Genomic DNA, 13,089 nt, shown 5'->3' on the forward strand with positions numbered 1-13,089 from the left:
AATTCATTGTGAATGCAGGTGTTCCTCAAGGATCCATCTTGGGACCAATTCTTTTCAATATCTACACTTCATGCTTGGTTTTAAAGTCTGTGTTAGGGAACATTTTTCGATGAGAACAAAAGTCCCCCTACTTTCATGTATTTGCAATGCCGATTTCCCCAAAGCTGCTTGGTTTTGATGGCTGTGTTAGGGAAACCGTAAATCGGGCCAATCAGAACGATGCAGTTAGGGCGTTTAGATAACGCCTAATATTTTACAGTTATTCAATTGTTTATCTAATGAAAAACAACATTTTGTTAGTTGCCGATAGATGCGTAGAAATATTCCCTATCAAGTGATGCAAACATCTCTCCTATCCAGTAAGAAATGTTCGAGCTATAAGCATTCGAAATCTTTCATTTTTTCCTGCATGTTCTGTGTTTAGGTTTTCATTTTACCCTCCATATATTCCGGTTATATGTAGTCCCACGTCAAAACGGCAAATGGTTTTAAAAGTTATAGTTTCTGCAGCAAATTATTTATTGTGCATTCGTCTACATTCGAATTAAAGGTAAAACCTTGTAAAATTATATAGATTTCAATTTATAATTTTTCTCATTGATTTTTAAAGAGGTAAGCGGCCACAGGAGGTTACTCAGCTGGAGGTGCTGGAACCGGGTTTTGTGCCGCTTAAAGATAATTAACTGCCACATCCGCAGCAACCGGCCTGGGAGGAACCATTCGTGCCCGAGGAATGATATTTGGTCTCACTCCGTAAGCATTGTTGATCTGCTGAACGACAATTCTGCGAGCTTTTTCCAACCGATCGGTGTTATTGTTGCGGAAACAGCCGAGTTGATATAGATAGAGCAACACTCCTACGAAAACTACCGTTAAGCATCTTGCCGGAGACGAGTATAGATATACAGGTCGGACTCGATTATATGTGATTCGATTATATACAATTTTGGACTCGATTATATACAGCTTGGAAAAACAAAAATTTTCTAGCTTATTTCAAGAAGGAAAGGAGAGCCTTTCAGCGTTAAGTTTATTACATGTGCAGTGGGGTAAAAATCGGGATTTTTTAAGATATTGCTTGAATTTTCACCAGGAATTGTTTAGATCGATATTGCAGCCAAATAATGAAAGATAGAAGTTGGGCGTCAAAGAACGAATTGTAGAGCGGTTAAAGAACTTCAATTTAATTGTTGCAAAACAATGTAGTTCAATTTAAAATTTTAGGATAAAATTAATAATAACACATTAAAAATTATTAACTTTGAAGTTTTTCACTTCCAAAATGTTATTAACATCCACTAATTGAGTTGTTCCACTACTAATCCTGTACTAATTTTTCTCATCTTGCAAATGAAATCATCAAAATTGTCTTCCTTAGCGTACTTTTTAATGTAGAGCCAGTTTGAAGCAACAGAGTCCGAAACAAAAAAAAACTATCTCTTCTCTGTTCTATAAAAAAAATGTGGTAATATCTAATCGTTACTGAAAATAATCTGCCAGTTCCTCTGGGAATTTAAAATTACATTCAAGTGAAAGAGTTTATTTTAATGTTTTCTATCCATGTAACACTGTGACCAAATACATTTGGTTTTGTGATTTTTCAATCAATCGCAATTAACAGAATAGCTTCTGAAGATTATTCTTCCCTATCAGTAGAATATTTCCGTATCCAATATTGGATGCATAAAACCTTGTGCATCCAACGTAACACTCTCGTTTTCGAAGTCCCCCAAATATTCATTCATTCAGAATGAATTCAGATTCAAATTCAAACAAATGATCTCTAAATCAACGATAGTCCTACGTCACCCTTGCGGTTATACCATAGATATAACCCACTTCCTGTTTTTCTTGTTGCTGATGCAGTGACGCTAACTGAAACTAGCACAATGTCGCTAGTACTAGCACAATGTCGCATAGACAAGAATTTTTACATTTTCCGGATTTTTTGCAAAAAGGGACTGCATAATAATTATGAAGAGGGTTGGCGATACAACCGAGCCTTGGGGAATTCCCCTTTCTTGGATTTTCAATGAAGATTTTGTGTTGTTGACTATGGCTCTGAGTTCTATTTTCTAGGAAACTTTTCACATAGAAACCTAGTCTTCCACGGATCACCCAGTCGAAGAGACTCTTCAATACTGGATATCTCCATGCTGATCAAATGCTTTACTTAGATAAAGTGATGCCACATCTGCGTGGTGATCTTTCTCAATAACGTCATGTACAATAGCCTGTAGATCTTCGAGGTGATCTTCTGTGCATTTTCCCGCACGAAAAGCGAACTGTCTTGGATCGAGCAGCTTATTAGACTCTAAAAAGGTCTTTAGGCGTCGATTTACTATCCTTTCTAGAACTTTTCCAACACAACTCAAAAGAGTCGAAAATTGTATAGAAGATGTTGGTTTTGACTACGTCTTTCATTTCTGTACCGGGGTGTTAGTTCAAAGTTTCTAAAACGAGAGAGTGACGCTGGACTGCAAGGTTTTGAACGTTAATACCTCTTTACCGGCTGGATGGAGTGGTATAATAATCACTTCATCCAAGAGATAAAATGTCAACGAATTATATGATTGTCACTTATCGGTTCAAAAGCTTAAAAATTGCTTTGAAAGCAAGCTATTGAAATCATAACAATCTTGCTCATTGATGATGATTGGTGATCGCAATGTGTTCTCGAACACGGTCACAAAATATAGGCAAATGAAGAAACCGTGATTTGTTTTGCTCGCTTGCATGAGTGTTTGGGCATTGAGCTTCGTATTACGGAATGGAGGAGTAGGCATGACAATATGGGGTTGCAGTAGAAATGAACACACTTTTAAAATCAAAATTATGAATGAGAATTAATTTTCCCAAACCAAATTAGTACTCTATGTAAATGAAAATCACTTTTGCTTGCAAGTAGTGAAAAAATATCATGCAAAAATTGTGTCTCTAGATAATTTTATATTATAATGTTATGTTCTGGTGAGAATATCTGAAAAATCTGAAAATCGTTAAAATTAGGGTCATAACGACGTTCGTCTAATAGGTAAATAACACCAAGAAAAAAATTTCATACAAATTTTAGCAATTTAAAACTGCTTTAAGGGCGACTGATAGAGAATAGCTGGTCTCATACAAACTAATGTCGTATCCAGATGACACCATTCCACCGTCAACGCGAAAAGCAGACATACGCAAGGCGTGAGTACTTTCACTCGCATCGGTTTTTGTTCTGCTTTCGCATGGAACAGTCATGAAAAATTGTTTGCGTATGAATGCGTCCGAGCGAAGTAATATTCGCACCCATTTACGCATTCGGCTTGGTGTTCCCGTGATGTAATCCAATAGCATCAGTTTGGCTTGGTGTTCCCGTGATGTAATCCAATAGCATCAGTTTGGCTTGGTGTTCCCGTGATGTAATCCAATAGCATTTGGATCCAAAAATGGTCCAGTCGGTAATTTTTCCGATCATAGAGAACAAACTCATTGCACCACTGATACGCTCAAAATATTTCAAAAATCCAAATATTTGTCGAGTTGTTATCCAATCAATTTTAGATCGGAACCAATGACGGAGAGGTCGAGAGAACGCGGTTTTGGTCATAGAATACGTCAACGGCGATCGCTTCATAAGTTTTCCAACCAGTGCTTTAAACAATCTTTGGTTTTTAAATTACAACATACGAATCAACAAATTAGAAGAATAAAAAAATTGATTGTTCTATTGTACATACCTTTCATTCATCGACAACAGACATGCTTTCATTGCTAGACAACGTATTTCCAGTATCAGAATTCTTTTGTTTTGAGCCTGTTTGTTGTGAAGGAACGTCATTTCGAATGGCTGAATTTTGTGCGATATCGTCTAAAGATTTGTGGATGCAATCACCTGAAAATATACATGAGGGTAAAAAAGTATTTAATGAAAGTCATAGCCGGAAAATTACTTCATTTAATTAAAAAAAGTTAAGATAATTTAATCACAGTTGTTATCAATAACCTATTACAATGCAAATTGATTGGACAAAACACTTCAGTTTGTTTGTACTCATACATTTAGTTTACACACCGTCGGTTTCGTACAGAATCATACACGTTTTGTTTTACTTCTACAACTTTTTCGGACACGTTGCAGAGTTATGCTCACACAAACTGCGTCGTCAATCTAAGGACACACGGGAACTTCCGATCGGACACAATTTTTTCTTCACGCGAATTCTCGGGAAACAAAAACACACTTTTAGGTATAGTCTTTTTCTCTACACAAGCCAAAGGATAACTTCAAAAACACACAGCCCTCGGTTGAGTGCAATTTACGGCTGGAATTTTGCAATCGGCTGACTGCACACAAAAATTTTGAAGGTAGCAACGGAAGCGGGATCGGTTGAGCCAACACGATGTAATCACCTAAGACAAGACGTGACAACTGGCTTCTTACTCTTCTTTCTGCATTTTCTTCGACCAAGTGCTAGATAACAGGGAAGCGAGATGTGAAGGTTGCCAAATGTTATAAAATTTCGGAAGATTATTTTCCCATGAAAAACATGTGTTCTTCGTATCATGTATTTTCTGAGTTGCATAATTTTTTTTGTATCAATCTTCCGACCGAATATCACATATTTTAAACAATAAGTATTTTCCTGTTATTTTGGTATCCAAAAAATAAAATGTGAAGAGATAAAGAAAACTAGAAAACGTAGATTTGATAGTAGGTGTATGATATGTTGACATATATGAATTAAATTCAAAGTTCATTTTATTTATCAAGAGATTACGGGCCTTACCGTTTACACTTCAAGATGAAAACGGAATGGACGACACGCCATGAAATTTCGTTTTACGAGTTAGAGAAAATGATGGGATTTCAGGTAGAATGAACACTCTTCAAATAGAAATTATGAATGAAAATTAACTTCTCCGTATCATATTAGTGTTGATTGTGAATGGAAAACTTTGCTTTCTTCATTTGGTAAAATAATCTCGTACAAAAATTGTATCTGAAGATAATTTTATATTATAATGAGTAGTTTTAGTGAGAATATCGCAAAGTGTATAGAAAACAGGTCAAGTTAGGGTAAGAAAGACGTTCTTCAAGTAAATAAATAACGCCAAGTAAAAATTTTCATTCAGGTTTTAACAATTTAAAAGTGCCTTCGGGCCGAGTAGTAAGACTTGTTAAAAGCTTATTTCGTTTCCAGATATCGATACCGTATCTCTGTCATCGCGGATAAACTTCAATTCGTTTTTACCGTGGAGTGTATACGGAAATAAGGCCTTATAATTTAACTTTGATATCGTTAAAATACTAACAGTACTGAAATATTGATAAAATCATACATTCCCAAATAATAACATAGCGTTTATTCAGGTTTTTTTTCTGTAGGTATGTATGGTTTATTCAAGTTCCAATATGATTTTAAATACTTTTCTGCTGCGTTGGTTGTTATTTGTTATTAGATTATAATTATATTGCTAACTGCTTTACGGTTGGAAAATAATTGAATGCTCTTCTTTGTTAGGTCGCTGCTATTATGCTATGCTAGATGGCAAAATAATCCCGAAAAGATGTAGGGTGGAAATTCCGATGCAATGTTTCCTTCTCTTCGGGAACACCGGACGTAATAGAAACGAAAATATACAAAACAAATCCATTATAGAAATTATCGCTAAATTGAAATGTGAATGCAACAATTATTCAATTTTGAATATATTTGGCAACATATTTATCTTTGTTAATTATTTTACTCATTAGCCAATCAGAAGGCGAGTTGCAAGTGGTCCGAGTTTGACAGAAGTGGTGGTCCGGAATCGGCCCCCTATTGTCATGTCTCGTCTCAGGCTTCGTTTATTGCGATAGTTGCACCGTATTCGTTCGATTAATAATTGATTTCTGTATCGGGGATCACTAGTCACCAATATCTACACAGTAGAATATAAATTGAAGCATTGTTTGTTTACAATGACATAAAGCTGCAAGGTCATCACCTGGTCTTATAGAAGGAGGAAGGAGAATAGAAGGAGTTACAGAGTATTGCTGTACGAATTTTCAAACGCGTTTTTCTCAAAACCATGTTTTTCAATTGGTGGTATCAATATATCAGGATCTACTCGACCGATTTGGCTGATATTTTTTATCAGCATTTAAAAATTAATTATCTAAAGCGTTACATGCCGTTTTGACGTAGAACTACGTCTTTCATTAAGGGTGCCAAATCAGAAAACAGGTCACGTTTTTATGAAATAAAGTTAATGTTAATAACTATTTTTGCCGCGAACAGATTTTGGCGATTTACATACTAAACGAATCGGAAATTCCCTAAGATTTGTTTAATATGCTATACATTGGAATCTCCTGGTTTGTAAATGGTTAAAATTCATTAAAACTTTAAGCGTTTTCATTTTTCCTTACATTTGTTCTGTCCATTTGCGTGCTTTCCAGAACAGAGCTGTCAATAACGAGCATTGAAGGGGAAATCGTAGGATTTAAAGTCTCCGCGAACAGAGGAAAAGAAGAAGATTGAAGGGGAACACTTGCCTAGAGTATAAACAGTGGATCTCGCTGAGGCAAACTTTTATCATTCCACTCCGACCGTCGACAGAGACGGACGTGTTTGGAGCTCCATTCATTACCTGATTTTTAAAAAGCTATTTATTTCTCTTTTCAGATTACCTACCTGCGATTCATCAACTACCTGTCTGCCCTTGAGGACTACAACAATGGGGAAAACCCGGCCAACCGACCCAGGCATACCACATGGCACCAACAAACGACATCGATCGGACACCGGCAAGGAGCCAATATTAGAAAGAAACCGCTATGCTTTATTGGATGGCCATACCGAGGAGGAACCAACTACCGAGAAAGTAAATGTAGAGAAAAAGGTGAAAGTACCACCTTATTTTACAACATCGAGAGATATAGGAACTTTGAGGTCTGAACTGCTGGCGCTGAAATTGCAGCCAGTTTTTAAAATATGCAGCATCGGGATTAAAATCACCAGTCCCAACCTGGAGCAATATAAAATAATTGGATCATACCCGGAAATCAAAAAATCATGAGTTTTACACTCACGATACGCCGTCTGAAAAACCATTTAAGGTGGTGTTGCGAGGTCTTCCTGCTATTGAGTTGGAGGATATTAAAAAAGATCTGGAACAATCATACAATATTCAGCCGTTAGCTGTATATCGGATGACTAGGCATAAAATGCCAGACAATGGGTATTCCAATGTTTTGTACCTGATCCACTTCAAGAAAGGATCAGCCAACATAACTCGCATAAGAGAAATCAGTGAGATCTTCAACATCTCGGTACAATGGGACCGATACAAACCTCAACATCGGGATGTAACGCAATGTTCAAATTGCCTTGGTTTCGGACACGGAACAAGAAACTGTCACATGAAAACTCGTTGTGGCAAGTGTGCTGCTGACCACCTAACAAACACTTGCAGCCTTCCAGAAAAAGAACCTCGCAAATGCGTTAACTGTGGCGAAAGTCACCAAGCCACCAGCCGTAGCTGCACAAAACGTGCGGATTTTAAACGTATCTGGAAGCAAGCTACTGATAAAACACAGAATAGGAAGAAGGTTCCAGAATTTACTGACAAAGAGTTCCCTCCAATGGTTTCTCGCACGATTCCTGTTCTTCCTCCTCTTCCACTTCCTACAGGTCGCCCCCAAACGGCCTCTTCTAGCGAAAAGCCAAAAAAGGAGCAACCGAGCTATAGTAAGGTTGCAGCTATTGGTTTATCACCTACACCAAAACCTTCACCTCATTCCTCTTCTACTGAGGAGCTTTATAGCATGCAAGAACTTGCAACCCTGTTCTTGAACTAGATCGACAGACTAGAAGTTGTCGCAACCAACAGGAACAAGTACAAGTTATGCTACATTTTTATTATAACCATGGATCGGTCATCTCTAAGGCTAATTAATTGGAATGCCTGCTCTCATGCCTGCCTCATGCCTGCTCACATTAAGAGTAAGCTTATCGAGTTCACTGACTTCCTGGTAACAAACAGCATCGACGTAGCTATCGTTACTGAGACGCATCTTAAACCGAATATTAATATTCGAGTCCCGAATTATCGTCTATTGAGAATGGATCGTGCTGGTTCTGGTGGAGGAGGTGTTGCCTTAGCCATCAGAAATAACATCAGATATCGACTTTTGCCGTGTCTGAAACTCAACATCATCGAAGCTATTGGGGCGGAAATCACAACATCGATTGGGTCTATTATCGTGATTGCGGTCTACTATCCCAAACAGACGTCAATCAGAGATGGCTCAGCGTTGCTTCTTAAAAACGATATCATCAAGCTAACACGAAGGCAGTCGAAATACGTCATCGGCGGGGACATTAATGCTCGACATCAGTCCTGGGGAAACCAAAGGAGGAATCAATATGGAGTGACTCTAAATGATGATCTACAGTGTGGGCGCTACAGGATTCTTAGTCCAGCGACCCCCACTCGCATTTCTCGTTCTGGAGTACATTCCATAATTGATTTCTTCATTACCAACATGGATCGCCACATCGGTGATCCTATTGCCCTTAACGAGTTGAGTTCGGATCACTTACCAGTGATGGTTGAATTGGGAGTGAATGTCGTAGTCAGGAGACCACAATGTAGACGGGACCATCATCGTGCGAATTGGGTGGAATTCCAGCAGCTTATTGACAACAACATTGATCTCAATCAGCCTCTTGAATCTCCCGAAGATATCGAAGCAACAGTCAGCTCTATTCAAACTGCAGTTATTCAGGCTCGCCAAAACCACATCCCAGAAACGATTCAGGTGAGTGACTGTTCAAATTGATTCCATTACTAAACATTTGATTAGGCTTCGGAACCTCTATCGAAGGCAGTACCAACGTACTGGTATTCGAGAGAGGAAACGACAGTATAATCAGTTAACCAAGGTTATCCAGGCCAGAATGATTGATCTCCGTAACAAAAAATTCGCAAAAGATATTAGTAAACTTCCGAATAACTCCAAGCCTTTTTGGAGGCTCGCTAAAATTCTCAAGACCAAGTCTAATCCTATTCCTCCTCTTCTTCAACCTGACAATTCAGAACGATCGATAACACCTGCCGAAAAGGCTAATGCAATTGGCAACCATTTCGCTAGTTCACACAATCTTGGCCAGAACATTACAAGTCCATTTGAAGCTTCGGCGAATGATACTGTAAGGGCTATTGACAATATCCATTCTGTACCTCAAGAGAGTGAAATCATCTCGACTGCAGAGGTTATCTCGGTTATACGCTCGTTGAAGAATATGAAGGCCCCCGGCTTCGACAGTATATTTAACATTGAGTTGAAACATCTTAGTAACAACTTATATGAAATTATGACTTCTGTCTTCAACAGATGTCTATCACTTGGCTACTTCCCCTCGAGTTGGAAGTTGGCAAAAGTGATCCCGATACTAAAACCCGGAAAAGATCCTTCTTCTTCAAAGAGCTATCGACCAATTAGCCTTCTCCCAGCATTTTCGAAAGTATTCGAAAAAATTATATTAACGCGCATTCTTGCTTTTGCAGATGAGCACAATATATTTTTGGATGAGCAGTTTGGATTCCGAAAAGGTCACTCTACAATTCACCAGCTTCGTAGAGTATACAATATAATCAGACGAAACAAGTCAGTTTCAAAATCATCTGCCATGGCACTTCTTGATGTTGAAAAAGCATTTGATAATGTTTGGCATAATGGTCTCATTTACAAGCTTCAGAACTTTGGTTTTCCTACATACTTGATAAAAATTATAAAAAATTATCTTTCTGATAGAGCGTTCAATGTTTCTATAAACAATATTTCATCAGAGAAATTCATTGTGAATGCAGGTGTTCCTCAAGGATCCATCTTGGGACCAATTCTTTTCAATATCTACACTTCATGCTTGGTTTTAAAGTCTGTGTTAGGGAACATTTTTCGATGAGAACAAAAGTCCCCCTACTTTCATGTATTTGCAATGCCGATTTCCCCAAAGCTGCTTGGTTTTGATGGCTGTGTTAGGGAAACCGTAAATCGGGCCAATCAGAACGATGCAGTTAGGGCGTTTAGATAACGCCTAATATTTTACAGTTATTCAATTGTTTATCTAATGAAAAACAACATTTTGTTAGTTGCCGATAGATGCGTAGAAATATTCCCTATCAAGTGATGCAAACATCTCTCCTATCCAGTAAGAAATGTTCGAGCTATAAGCATTCGAAATCTTTCATTTTTTCCTGCATGTTCTGTGTTTAGGTTTTCATTTTACCCTCCATATATTCCGGTTATATGTAGTCCCACGTCAAAACGGCAAATGGTTTTAAAAGTTATAGTTTCTGCAGCAAATTATTTATTGTGCATTCGTCTACATTCGAATTAAAGGTAAAACCTTGTAAAATTATATAGATTTCAATTTATAATTTTTCTCATTGATTTTTAAAGAGGTAAGCGGCCACAGGAGGTTACTCAGCTGGAGGTGCTGGAACCGGGTTTTGTGCCGCTTAAAGATAATTAACTGTCACATCCGCAGCAACCGGCCTGGGAGGAACCATTCGTGCCCGAGGAATGATATTTGGTCTCACTCCGTAAGCATTGTTGATCTGCTGAACGACAATTCTGCGAGCTTTTTCCAACCGATCGGTGTTATTGTTGCGAAAACAGCCGAGTTGATATAGATAGAGCAACACTCCTACGAAAACTACCGTTAAGCATCTTGCCGGAGACGAGTATAGATATACAGGTCGGACTCGATTATATGTGATTCGATTATATACAATTTTGGACTCGATTATATACAGCTTGGAAAAACAAAAATTTTCTAGCTTATTTCAAGAAGGAAAGGAGAGCCTTTCAGCGTTAAGGTTATTACATGTGCAGTGGGGTAAAAATCGGGATTTTTTAAGATATTGCTTGAATTTTCACCAGGAATTGTTTAGATCGATATTGCAGCCAAATAATGAAAGATAGAAGTTGGGCGTCAAAGAACGAATTGTAGAGCGGTTAAAGAACTTCAATTTAATTGTTGCAAAACAATGTAGTTCAATTTAAAATTTTAGGATAAAATTAATAATAACACATTAAAAATTATTAACTTTGAAGTTTTTCACTTCCAAAATGTTATTAACATCCACTAATTGAGTTGTTCCACTACTAATCCTGTACTAATTTTTCTCATCTTGCAAATGAAATCATCAAAATTGTCTTCCTTAGCGTACTTTTTAATGTAGAGCCAGTTTGAAGCAACAGAGTCCGAAACAAAAAAAAACTATCTCTTCTCTGTTCTATAACTCTGTCATTGTTGAAATTCGAAAATATGCGTAGGAGTATTTTTTTCATCAAATATAATCGTCTATCACCTCCTAAGACAATCTGGAAAAATTATTTTTTTTCGTGTGAGAAAGGTGTTTTCTGACTTAAAGGGGATGAATCAAAAATCAAATTCCTCTTTTATTTTCAAAAATCGAAAAATACATGTAAAAAAAACAAATAAAAAAAAATTTGACTCGATTATATACAGTGAACAGAAATCAAAAACTGTATATAATCGAGTCCGCGCTGTACCACGGTCATCAGGATTCACACCCGACACAAGGTAAAGAAAATGTCCAACCAGTCACGGTTTTCTTGCTCCTCGACCACAATATTAGGAAACCTTCTAGCCGGGCAGCGCCCGCCTCCGCAACTGTCGCAGGTTGTGCTTTAAGTGTTCCAACAGCGGTAATGGCAGTGGCAATGCCCGAGGGTACATTTGATGAAGCAGCTGCTGATGGTGAAGTTTCCGCGCCCACTCCAATCGCAGGTGATGATGGCATTGGAGAGCTTGCACTGTTTGGTATCGTGGATTGACTAGATGATCCTTGATTGACAGGTGTTGGCACTGGTCCGGGATCGCCCCATTCGAAGTTATCGAAGCTGGAATGCTACCGGCTGATGGCATTGGCGAGAGGTATGGGTAGTATGCTAGGTTCGACAAAGTATGTGCGAATATTGGATTTGGAGGGCTGTTAGCTGCTGATAGATTTGGCGGAGGGCTCTACATTGGTGAAGCTGTCATTGCAAGTTTGCTGGGGCACTTGGAATCAATGTTGGTGGATTGGTCTGTCCATTAGATATCACATTGATTTGAGTTTGCTGACCTTCATAATGGCGGATCTAATATAATGCTATCTTTTCTTCCCGATGTGCGGAAATGCGAATAGTGCTGTTACATTTAAGAAAGAAACAAATGACAATCTTACATATTTTTTTTTAGAATATCCTCCTCAGATGGACTCTCATTTGCAAATTTTGTTTTTGAATTGATCTTTTTGTACACAAATGCGATAGAGCGCACCAAATCTAAACAGTGCCCTTTAGGAATTTAGTAAATATCATTACCTCCAGAGATGCCAGCAGAAGGTCTTCGTCGAAAATATGAAATGTTGATGTGTATAAATACCTGCCAGCTACCTTTGTAATCGTGAGAATAGTAAAGTGATGTTTGAAAAACTGCAGGGAATTGAGTCAAGACATATAGAAAAGAAATACGATAGCCCTGTAGACTGCAACAGAATAGAGTCTCCGATAAAAATTTAATATCAGTAAAATTGCGAACTTGTCTGCAAATTTGGCATCCTTGCAATGATGATAAACAAATTTCGAAATAATTCGAAGACGAACGGATTGATAAATGTGCTTAATCGAAGTCGAACGGGTTACAACATGCATTATTTTGCCAATTTCAACCCGTTCGGGATCCGGAATAGAGGTGAATTCCTTAATATTTTCCTTCGTTGATCGTATTGTTGTGAACCTATTCACGTTGGAGAGCATATTCGAACATATTCGTTGGCCGAGGCATTTTGATGTAATGTAATACTTTACTATTTTTGAAAGCATAGGCAGCCGTGGCAGTGTTCCGAGCTCTGCAATACAATTTTCTTACCCAATGTTAAAGTTGCTTAAACTTACATTATACACCCATTAAACGTAAAAATAATAATTGTATTGATATCAATAAAATTTTATTCTATTGTTTTTCATGACATGAAACGCTATGACTAAGGAATAACATTTTATTGAGTAGTTTTTATAGCTGTTTCGATGATGTTGTCTGG

At 37.8% G+C, this 13,089-nt stretch overlaps 1 protein-coding gene across 1 annotated transcript in view; it reads right to left on the reverse strand.

Moving 5' to 3' along the window:
- LOC129781445 (uncharacterized) overlaps nt 1-13,089 on the reverse strand; it is a 324,032-nt gene that overhangs the window by 209,219 nt on the left and 101,724 nt on the right. The window contains exon 9 of the mRNA XM_055789175.1: nt 3,723-3,877. The gene's annotated coding sequence lies outside the window, so the exon portion shown is untranslated. The remainder of the gene's footprint in view (nt 1-3,722; nt 3,878-13,089) is intronic.

This window comes from Toxorhynchites rutilus, unplaced genomic scaffold, assembly GCF_029784135.1.
Source record: "Toxorhynchites rutilus septentrionalis strain SRP unplaced genomic scaffold, ASM2978413v1 HiC_scaffold_10, whole genome shotgun sequence".
Classification (NCBI taxonomy): domain Eukaryota; kingdom Metazoa; phylum Arthropoda; class Insecta; order Diptera; family Culicidae; genus Toxorhynchites; species Toxorhynchites rutilus.